Source organism: Zingiber officinale, chromosome 2A, assembly GCF_018446385.1.
Source record: "Zingiber officinale cultivar Zhangliang chromosome 2A, Zo_v1.1, whole genome shotgun sequence".
NCBI lineage: Eukaryota > Viridiplantae > Streptophyta > Magnoliopsida > Zingiberales > Zingiberaceae > Zingiber > Zingiber officinale.
Window position 1 is genome coordinate 63,792,120 of NC_055988.1, and position 12,000 is coordinate 63,804,119.

Genomic DNA, 12,000 nt, shown 5'->3' on the forward strand with positions numbered 1-12,000 from the left:
CTAACCGCAGCTAGGACTTTCCTGACATCCTCAAGTAGACTTGTTAGAAAACAAAACACCTTAACTTTGAATCCTTTGCCATTATCAAAATACAAGTTCGATCATCGGATGCTTCCCGCACCAACAATCTCCCCCTTTTTGATTATGACAACTTAAATTCAAAGTTAAGTAAACAAACGAATAGATAAACATTTTTAACATAGGCAAATCTGCTAAGTATATATCAACAAAAAATGACCAAAGCAAATTTGCTAAAGTGACCTATATGCTCCCCCTTAACTATTAATTTGAATTTTACAATTTGCTACTTACAAAATGACCAAATTTACTAAAGTAACCAATATGCTCCCCCTTAACTTTTGCTCCCCCTTAACTATTAATAAAGTAACCTATATGCTCCCCCTTAACTTTTGCTCCCCCTTAACTTAACTATTAATAAAGTAACCTATATGCTCCCCCTTAACTTTTGCTCCCCCTTAACTATTAATTTGAATTTTACAATTTGCTACTCTCCCCCTTTGCCATACATCAAAAAATGGGCAATAATAGACACTTGAATAACATTATAAAATTGTTGGGGAGTGTATCTCTTTGATAGATAAAAAAATTGTACAGGAATTTACTAAGTTCAACAGGTTAGCTAAGTTCAACAGGGTTTGAAAGTTAAGATTGTAATATTTAAGTTTACATAATATTTAAGGTTCAGGACAAGGTTAGTCATTCAAATTCAGTTGGTCCTTACGTCCAAGCATGAGTCATGTTCACTAGATTGATTTACTAGGTATCAGAGTCCTAAGGATCAAAACATTCTTAACTAGAAAATTGAGTATCCTCTACCAACTGTCTAACCTTTAGTTACTTGCTGATTGCTTATAGGACAATAGCTTTCACTTGGTTAGTCAAGTTAAGTTACTTTGGTCCAGATAGACTTGACTAGAGCTGGAGGACTTAACTTGATTAATGTATATTGCATATTTAACGCCCAGACTCATATCGATGCACAGATATAAACATTCTTGAGTCCAGGCTGAACCCTATGCATCTCACGCCGTTCTATATTTTTCAAACTCAATCAAGGTAAACCTAGGTGTTTGTGAGATGCTCTGGCTTAATTCTAGGGGAACATGATTTCTAGGGGAAAAGCCTAGGCTATTTCAATTTTTTGAACAATCTAGGAAATTGGGAATTTTGAAAATTATTTTGCCTAGAATTTGAAAAATGATAAGTAAATCCAGAATTTTGAAAAATCTAGGAAATTGGAAATTTTGAAAAATATTTTTCCTAGAATTAAAAGAATAAGACAACAAAATGAGACACCTACTCTACCCAACACATTCCTATTTGCCTTCTAAGTGCACTGAACTCAAGTTCAGGTAAGGGTTTTGTAAAGATGTCAGCTAGGTTTGATTTTGACTCAACGTGGTTGAGTGCAATTTCACCTTTATCTACATGATCCCTTACAAAGTGGTGTTTTACCTCTATGTGTTTAGTCCTGGAGTGGTGAATAGGATTCTTGGTGAGATTAATTGAGCTGATATTATCAATAAAGATTTGTGTATGTTTATACTCTAGTTGATAGTCTTTTAACGTATGCATCATCCACAGCAGTTGAGATGCACATTCTCCTAGAGCTATGTATTCATCTTCTGTGGTGGATAGAGCAACACAATGTTGCTTTCTGCTTGACCAACTTACTAGGCACTGACCTAGAATCTGGCAGCTACCACTTGTTCTTTTTCTGTCTAACTTGCACCCGGCATAGTCTGAATCAGAATAGCCATAAAGGTCAAAGGTGCAAGTTCTTGGATACCAAAGTCCTACATTTAGAGTTCCTTTAATATACCTAAGTATTCTTTTAACGTATGATAGGTGTGATTCTTTTGCACAGGATTGGTATCTTGCGCACGTACCTACTGCAAACAATATGTCGGGTCGACTTGCAGTTAGGTAAAGTAAGCTACCTATGACACTCCTATAGTATTTTGGGTCAACTTGTTTTCCTTCAGGGTCAGAGTCAATGTTTATGTTGGTTGCCATTGAGTATTTATAATTTTTGAATTTTCCATACATAATTTTTTAATTAACTCTTTAGCATATTTAGTTTGATAAATGTAGATTCCATCTTTAGTTTGTTTAATTTGTAAGCCTAAGAAGAAATTAAGTTCTCCAACCATACTCATTTCAAATTCACTTTCCATTAATTTGACAAATTCTTTTAAGAATTTTGAATTAGTTGAGCCAAAGATTATGTCGTCAATATAGATTTGGCCTATAAAAATGTCTTTTCCTATAGTTTTCACGAACAAAGTCGGATCGATTTGTCCTTGGTTAAATTCTTTGGATATTAAGTAATTAGATAATCTTTCATACCATGCTCTAGGGGCTTGTTTTAGTCCATATAGTGCCTTTTTTAATCTAAATACGTGATTAGGGTAGTCTATGTCTTCAAACCCTGGAGGTTGGCTTACGTAGACCTCTTCCTTGATAAAACCATTTAAAAAGGCTGACTTAACATCCATTTGGTACAATTTGAATCCTTTATTTGCAGCATAGGCTAATAACATCCTGATGGACTCGAGTCTAGTTACTGGAGCATAGGTTTCATCATAGTCTAAGCCTTCGACCTGACTAAACCCTTTGGCTACTAACCTTTCTTTGTTTCTTATTATATCACCGTGATCATCCAACTTGTTCCTAAAAACCCATTTGGTGTCTATTATTAATTTATCTATGGGTTTAGGTACAAGGTCCCAGACTTGGTTTCTCTCAAATTGGGCTAATTCTTCCTGCATTGCAATGATCCAGTCTGGATCAGGCAGGGCTTCTTCTATAGTCTTAGGTTCAATTTTGGAAATAAGGGTAATCTGACTAAGGTTTCTATAGGATGATCTAGTTCTGACTCTTAGGTTTGGGTCACCCAAAATTTGATCAGGTGGGTGAGAGGTACTTACTCTAGGTGGTCTTATTTGTGAGTCAGAAACTGGTTCTTCTGACTCATTAAGATTAGGTTGGATTTCATCATCGTCTATAGTTCTTGGATTAATGTCAATATTTTCATTTATATAAGGTAAGCTGTTTTCTTCATCAAATATTACATTAGTTGTTCTTCAACTTTCGAGGTATTTTGATTATATACTCTAAAGGCCCTACTGGTAGAGGAGTATCCTAAGAATATTCCTTGGTTAGACTTGGGTGTAAAGTTTCCTAAGTAATCTTTAGTATTTAAAATGTGAACTTTACACCCAAATACTTTTAGATAGTTTAGATTGAGAATTTTATGATAGTAGAGTTCATATGGTGTTTTATTGTGAAATTTATTAATTAAAATTCTGTTTTGAATATAATTTGCAGTATTTATCGCTTCAGCCCAAAATTGATGATTTAAATGATATTCGTTTAACATAGTCCTAGCTGCTTCTTGTAATGTTCTATTTTTACGTTCCACTAGTCCATTTTGTTGGGAGGTTCTAGGACATGAAAATTCATGTTGGTATCCATTTATTTTACAAAATTCGGTGAACCTATGATTTTCAAATTCCCCTCCGTTATCACTTCTTATTCTTTTAATTTTAGTATCTTTTTCATTTTCCGTTAAGTTGTAAAAATTACTAAATATTTCATAGGTTTCATCTTTTGTTTTTAGAAATTTTACCCAAGTGTACCTAGAGTAGTCATCAATTATTACTAAGCAATATTGGTTCTTGCTTAGTGATTTGGCTCCATGTGAATCAAATAGATCAAGGTGAAGGAGCTCAAGTATGGTGTTGGATCTTTCTAGGTTGGTTAACTTGTGGGTTGACTTGGTTTGTTTTTCTTTTTGACATGCATCACAGATTGAGTTTTCAATAAATTTTAATTTGAGCAAACCTCTAACCAGACCATTTTGACTCATTTTTGAAATGAGTCTAGTGTGAGTGTGACCCAGCCTTCTGTGCCACAGTTGGGATTCCTCTTGTTGTGTCAGGAGACACTTTATTGAGGATATTGATAAGTCAATTGTGTAGATGTTATTTTTCCTAAGTCCTTTAAGTTTAATTTCTGGGTTTTCAATATTTTTAACTAGACATCCAGATTTATCAAAATTGACTAGGTATCCGCTGTCACACAATTGACTTATACTTAGTAAATTAAAGTTAAAATTTTCAACCAATAAAACATTTCGAATAATGAAATTGGAACTAAGTTCAATATTACCTTTTCCGATTACTTTAAGTTTACCGTTGTTGCCGAATGCAACTGATCCTAGACTCTTGTACTTGAGTTTGGTAAACTTCAACTTATCTCCAGTCATATGTCTGGAGCATCCACTATCCAACATCCATTGATCCAATTCCTACACATGAAGTAGTTGAATTTGTTTCTTTTTAATGGATTTAAAGATAGCGTAATTGAAGTAGACTCCTTAGATTTTCTATTTTATTCTATTGTATTCAAGGTAATTTAGCAAACACTAATGTTTATTGAGTTTAATTTTAGGTTTATAAAATAATTTTTGAAATTTAGTTTTTAAAGTAATTTTGAAATTTAAGTTTTTAAAACAATTTTTAAATTTAAGTTTTTAAAATAATTTTGAAATTTAAGTTTTTTAAAATAATTTTGAAATTTAAGTTTTTTTTTAAAAAATAATTTTGAAATTTAAGTTTTTAAAATAATTTTGAAATTTAAGTTTTTTTTTAAAATAATTTTGAAATTTAAGTTTTTAAAATAATTTTTGAAATTTAAGTTTTTTGAAATTTAAGTTTTTAAAATAATTTTTGAAATTTAAGTTTTTTAGAATAATTTTGAAATTTAAGTTTTTAAAATAATTTTGAAATTTAAGTTTTTTAGAATAATTTTGAAATTTAGGTTTTTTAAAATAATTTTTGAAATTTAAGTTTTTTGAAATTTAAGTTTTTAAAATAATTTTGAAATTTAAGTTTTTTAGAATAATTTTGAAATTTAAGTTTTTTGAAATTTAAGTTTTTTTTAAAAATAATTTTGAAATTTAAGTTTTTTAAAATAATTTTTGAAATTTAAGTTTTTAAAATAATTTTTGAAATTTAAGTTTTTTAGAATAATTTTGAAATTTAAGTTTTTAAAATAATTTTGAAATTTAAGTTTTTTAGAATAATTTTGAAATTTAAGTTTTTTAAAATAATTTTTGAAATTTAAGTTTTTTAAAATAATTTTGAAATTTAAGTTAATAATTTAAATAAAGGTAATTAATTTAATTTTAATTTCTTAGTCATCTCACCTGATCTAGATTGTTAATCAGGGAATCCTATAATTGTTGTGAGATTAATTATTGTTGAATTTAAGGGTCTGGTTTAACTTTGTCTTAGATTCAGGTTTAGCTTTGGGTTCAACAAGTAAGCATTCTTTGGATAAACTTCTGGGCTATGGTGAGTCACTCGGAGCTCATTAAAGTAACCATGCCTTCGAGGTTTTCCAAATAGTCCTACCCATTGAACTTAATACTAATCCTTGGTCAAACTTGTTAGGATCCATTTAAGGGTAGTTTCGGTCAGTTCCACTTGGCCAAATGCACCAGGTCGAAGCCATATCTTCCTAGACATGCGATGCCCAAGTTTCCCTAACGTACTATCATCCAAAAACTTCACCGGTACTGTGGTTCAAGTTAAACTCAGCCCTTTTTAAACTAGCCTTAATTACCCTACCGGGTAATCTACTCTTGTTTTATCCATTTCGGGTAAATTAGGTTCAGTTACCCTGTCGGGTAGTTCAGTTGGAGGTGCCAGCTAGTTTGGATCCACCATCTATTTTTGAATTTTAAGTTTATAATTTAATTTCGAATTTTTAATTTGATTTTGAATTTTAAATTTTAAATTTTAATTTCAAATTTTTAATTTGATTTTGAATTTTGAATTTTAAATTTTAAATTTTAATTTAATTTCAAAATTTTAATTTGATTTTGAATTTTGAATTTTAAATTTTAATTTTGAATTTTTAATTTGATTTTGAATTTTGAATTTTAAATTTTAATTTAATTTCTAATTTGATTTTGAATTTTAAATTTTAATTTAATTTCGAATTTTTAATTTGATTTTGAATTTTGAATTTTAAATTTTAATTTCGAATTTTAAATTTCGTTTTTCTTTTAGCTTTCCCTGGATCATATCCTCGATATGGTCTATCGAGGTGGTGTATTTGATCCTTCGGAACCCAGTATTGGCCAAGTCCAAATTGATTGATCAATTTGGACTTGGGGACCCATGCTTGGACTGATTTACTATTTTGTTTGTTTATTAAGGACAAATAAGATCTATATTTCTTTTTACTTTTATATCCTAGCCCAGTTCTGTTGTAGACGGCTCTTTGTGTTCCAAGAATTAGGTCCAGATTCTTGGATCCCATAGAAAATCGTTCTAACATATTTTTTAAGTCTTTTACCTGATTTTTCAAACTAGAGTTTTCTTCCTCAAGTTTTTGAACTTGAGTAGAATTTCCAGTTTGAACTTGATCAGGTAAAGAATTAGTGTTTGTCACTTCTTTAAGGACGGCTACTTCCTTTAGAAGTGATTTAATCCTAAGGTTTGATTTAGCAAGTTTGCGAAGTAAGTAATTAACTAAATTATTAAGCCTTGGAATACTTACATTGGAGTCTGGCCCTTCTGAAATGGATGCGGATCCGTGGCTTTGCTCGAACTCGGCTTCTGACTCGCTCTCAATGATCTGGTCCCGGGCCATCAGTGCGAGTAGACTTGTTTGATCAAGTTCATCGTCGTCGTCCTCTGAAGAAGATTCGTTCCAGGTTGCTTTCAGGGCCTTCTTTCTTCTTTGCTTTTTGGCCTCCTTTTGGTTGGGACAGTTGGCTTTGATATGCCCCTTCTGGTTGCACCCGTAACAAGTGACTTCGAATTTTACCTTTGAGTTCAGTTGGGCCTCCCTGGACTGAACTGCCTTCTTCAGATCTTTCTTGTTGAAGCCCTTCTTCTTCTTGTAGAGCTTCTTCACAAGGTTCACAAGTTCGCTGGTCAGTTCATCCTCTGAATCTTCTGAGTCGGATTCGTCTTCTGATTCCAATTCAATTTTTCGCCGTACACTTGATTCCCGTGTTCGACTCGTACCTGCAACCAAAGCAATACCCTTCTCGGATGGCTGTGCATTAGTTTGTTCATGAAGTTCAAATTCAGAAAATAACTCGTCTAACTTTAAAGAAGATAAGTCTTTGGACACCTTGTAGGCATCTACCATTGATGCCCACAATGTACTCCTTGAAACGAGTTAAGAGCATACCTTATTATGTCTCTGTTTTCTACCTTCTGCCCGATTCCATGAAGGGAATTCAGAATATCTTGAATTCGAGCGTGTAACGAACTTGCCGTCTCGCCTTCCTGCATTTTTAAATTGTATAGTTTATCAAGTAACAAATCACGCTTACTTACCTTGGTTTCCGAGGTGCCCTCGTGAAGTTCGATCAGTTTCTCCCAAAGCTCCTTCGCGGAGGAGAATGGACCGACTCTGTTGAGCTCTTCTTTGGTAAGACCACACTGGATGGTGCAGGTAGCTTTGGTGTCGGCTTCCACCTTTTTGATAAACGCTGGCTCCCAGTTCTTGCAGGATGTAGGCATACCGTCTGTATCAGTTGGTAGTTGTAGTCCTGTTTTGACTATCATCCAGGTGTCAAACTGGATCTTCAGATATATCTCCATTCGCCCCTTCCAATATCCGAAGTCTTCTCCAGAAAATAGTGGGGGACGAACAGTGCTATATCCTTATTGTTGAGTCATTTTAGACCTAAATAAGCAAAAACAAAAAGATCTATTCCAAGACTGTGTCTTGGATTAGTAGTGCGGGAGGAAGTAAAAAAATAACAAGCTCAAGTGGTATTGACCAACTTTGAGCAGAAAATCGATTCGAGAAAAAAATTTAGAATATAGCTATGAGGCAAGATTCTAATCGACTTAAAAAAAAATGAAAATACCACGAGAAAATTGTCTTGAACAGTGGTTGCACTGATTCAAAACGACCCCGCTCTGATACCAATTGTTGGATCGAGACCGCGCTAGAGGGGGGTGAATAGCACTCGCGGCTTTTTCATTTTTCGGAATCGTAAAACCGTTCGAGTAAATGCAGCGGAAAAAACAGTCACACAAAGAGGCAAACTATTTACTTCGTTTGGAGCCTAGATCGACTCCTACTCGAAGGCCCGCGATCCTTGATCGCTTTCGGTGGGCAACAACTATAAGCACGATAATTTGTACAATTATAGGAATTTATAGCTCATAAACTTTATACCGACAACTAAAGATGGAGAAGCGTAGTTCCGGGTCGTTGGTGTCGCGCCGCAACACTTCTGGGTCGTTAGGTTCGCAGCACGTAGCAAGAGATTATTCAGAGAGAGTTGTTGTTGAAGAGGTGTTCGAACACTGCTTATAAAGGGTGCTGGAGGCGCCTCCATGGCTGTCCGAGACGCCTCCAAGCCCCGAGTTGCACTCGTCGATAAGCGCTGATCAAGTCGCGCATTATCCCTCTAAAGGCGCCTTCATGCGCCTTCAAGGGGCCTCCATGCTGCGGTCCAAGGCGCCTTCACTACCCTTTAAGGCGCCTCCAACTCCAGCGCACAGCCAGCTCACCTTCGCACCCGAGGCGCCTCCAAGCTCCATGGACGCCACTGTTCATCCGAGGCTAATGTTGCTCTTTTGTCCCTGCACAATGTGTTAGTCTACAAACTACACACATATCCTACAAGACAAAGTCAGCACACATAATATCATAAATATGAATGAAAGTTCGACAGTCTCTGGACTGTCCGGGTCTGACTTCGGATTTCTGACCGGAAATCCTAGGTCGGCCCGACGCCTACTGTTCCCTCTACGGGGAACGCGTCCTCACCTACTCCACTCAGGAGATTTACCTGTTGCCAGATCGACTTTTGCTCAGCACTCGACGCTTCCGGACTTTCTGCTGGACATCCGCTTCCCGGCCAGTCCAGTCTTTCACCTGGTTCGCGACACCAGGACTTTCCACCTAGGGTTACCACCCCCTAGGACTTTTGCCTGAAGACATTGACCTACCAAGACTTTTCGCATAGGGTTACCACCCCCTATGACCTATAGTTACCACCCCCTAGGGTCTTTCCCTTTGCCTAACCGCAGCTAGGACTTTCCTGACATCCTCAAGTAGACTTGTTAGAAAACAAAACACATTAACTTTGAATCCTTTGCCATTATCAAAACACAAGTTCGATCGTCGGATGCTTCCCGCACCAACAGGTTAGACTTCTTAGAAGTCTTAGTCACATTGGTCTTGCCAGAAGTACTTTTAGGGATTCCTTCCCTAGTCTCTTTGTCTTGACCTCTAAACCTAGAATTGGTCACATAACTATATGGAACCTTATGAAAGGAGGTTACATCCTCCTTAGCCTTAGGCTTGTATCCCAAACATCTATGACCATTGAATGACTCTTGCCTAGTTCTCCCTAGTTTTTGCTCATTTTGACCCTTAAAAATATTTTCCATTCTTGCTAGGGTCCTTTCTAAATTATCAAGTCTTGACCTTAAGACTTGGTTTTCTCTTATCAAATCCTTAGATGTCGGTTTCTCATTGAAACCTTGAGCATTTCTATTTTGAGACTTATATCTAAAGTCCTTAGAGTTATTTCTTAAGTAATTATCTACCTTCCTAACCTTAGGCATGGTAGTTCTAGCATGAGGAGGTATATATTTATCCCTAGTTTGATCATGCTTTCTATTTTCATTGTAAATAGCATTTGAATGATTTATCTTGTAACTAGCAGGCTTTTTACCATTACTAGGAGGAATTGCACTGTTAAATATTACCTTGGATTTGCTCTTCCAAGCTCTCCCTTGATTTGTGCTTCCTCTTATCACTTTGGTTGTCTTCTTCCCTTTAGGACATTGACTTCTATAATGTCCTCTTTGATTGCCCAAGAAACACACAATGTGTTCCTTACACTTCTTTGTAGTGGGAATTGTCTCTTTGGGCTTCTCCTTGCCGTTGGATACTATTGGGCTCTTCTTCTTGGCCAATTTGGGGCATTTGCTCTTGTAGTGCCCATGCTCCCTACACTCAAAGCAAATGATGTGATGTTTATCTTTAATAATTGAAATCTTTATACCTTTTCTTGTAGGGTTGATGCTTAATTCTCCATTTGATTTTTCTTGCAATGTAGAGATGACATCATCTTCTATTTCTTCCTCTTCACTTGAGGATGTGGACTCTTCCACTTCTTCATCTCTTGAGGATGTGGAAGATCTCTCCTCTTCCACCTCTTCCTTCTCTTTTTCTTCCTCCTCTTTCTTTTCCTCCTCGAATGTTGACCTCTCGTCAACATCGGATTGAATCTTTTCTTCCTCCTCTTCTTCGGATGTTGACCTCGTGTCAACATCAGATTGGTCCTTCTCTTCTTGGACAAATGAGCCCTTCTCCTTGGGCTCTTCCACTCCTTGGACTTGTGTATAGTCTTCATGATAGGCAATGATCTTTTTCCAAAGATCACTTGCATTTGTGATTTCACCTACACTCAACAAAATATAAGAAGATAGTAAATTATGCAAAATTCTCGTTACCTCCTTGTCCGCCTCCGATTGCTCTCCTTGCTCTTCGGTCCAATGCCGAGGTCGGAGGTGTTTACCCTTCTGGTCCGTAGGACCTTAAAATGGGTCACTCAAGACAACGCATTGGTTCCAATCCATTTGGAACCATGTCTCCAGCCGATTCCTCCAAAAGGCGAAGTCTTCCTTTGTAATGCCCGCCCCCCCACTACTACCTTAGGAAGGATGGGGTTACTTAAAAACATTCATACGTGCATTCATAAATATAAAATCATGACAGCGGAAGTATACATATATGAGAAAACTAACTACTGATCATGGTATCATGAAAGCATACTGATAAAACATGGCATGTGAGCTATAAAATCATGTAACATAATAACCGTGTCAACATGCTAGTGCATATAACTTGATTCAACATTTACTACTTGCAACATGATCATCTTACTAAAGCATAGAACATGAAACATAAGTTCACATCAAGTATAAACCATCCAAAATTATCTAGTAGGAAAAATAGTTCATAAGCAATACTTAGAGAATGAATAAGTTTTGAAATATAAAATCGATCTTCTTTCCACCATGCCACTTCCACACACATCCTTGTCATTCCTGCTGCTTCCTTTAGTTTAGCCATTCTTTTCCTTTTTCTGCAGTACAAGGGAAATTAAACTATAAGCACATAGGCTTAGTAAGATCCCTTCCTACTCACAAAACCATAAATCATGCATTAATCATAAAGTGGTAACATACTCATTCAACTCATATCTAGGTATGAAAAAAAAGCTTACATGCTAGCATAAAGTAGTGACATACTCATCTTAAGCAAATCATAACATAGCATGTGAGAGCATAAGCATAAAGTAGTAGCATGATCATCTAAGCATCATAGACATATCTTCAATAACATCTTACTAAAGAATAGAGGAAATTATATAGCATGAACATGTAGATGCAAGATGTTCTTTTGAAAACATGTATCATGAAATGAGTATATGCCAAATGTCCTTTTGAAAACATATATTACATAAATACTTAAACATAATCTCAACATGAGGGCCTGGCTTTGTACCACATACATACATGAATGCGCGCATCTTAAGTAGATCCAAGGTAGCTAATCTTGAACCTACTAGGAACTAGGCCCGTTTCATTGACCATCGACCTAGGGGCAACTTAGGATCCCATCCCTTTTACTAGGCCCGTTTCATTGACCATCGACCTAGGGACGCTTAGGATCCCATCCCTTGGTACAAGCCATACAAAGTAAAATAGCATACATGTTTCTTTTCATATCATAGCATATCATGTTCCTTGTCATATCATAACATATCATATCTCTTGTCATAACATGAAGAGTGCTCTTAGTCCCAACTTAAGGGAAGCATCTCTTAGGCTATCATGAAGAGTACTCTTAATCTCAACTTAAGGGAAGCATCTCTTAGGCTTTTGCTCATATATAAGCATTGCATAACATAACATG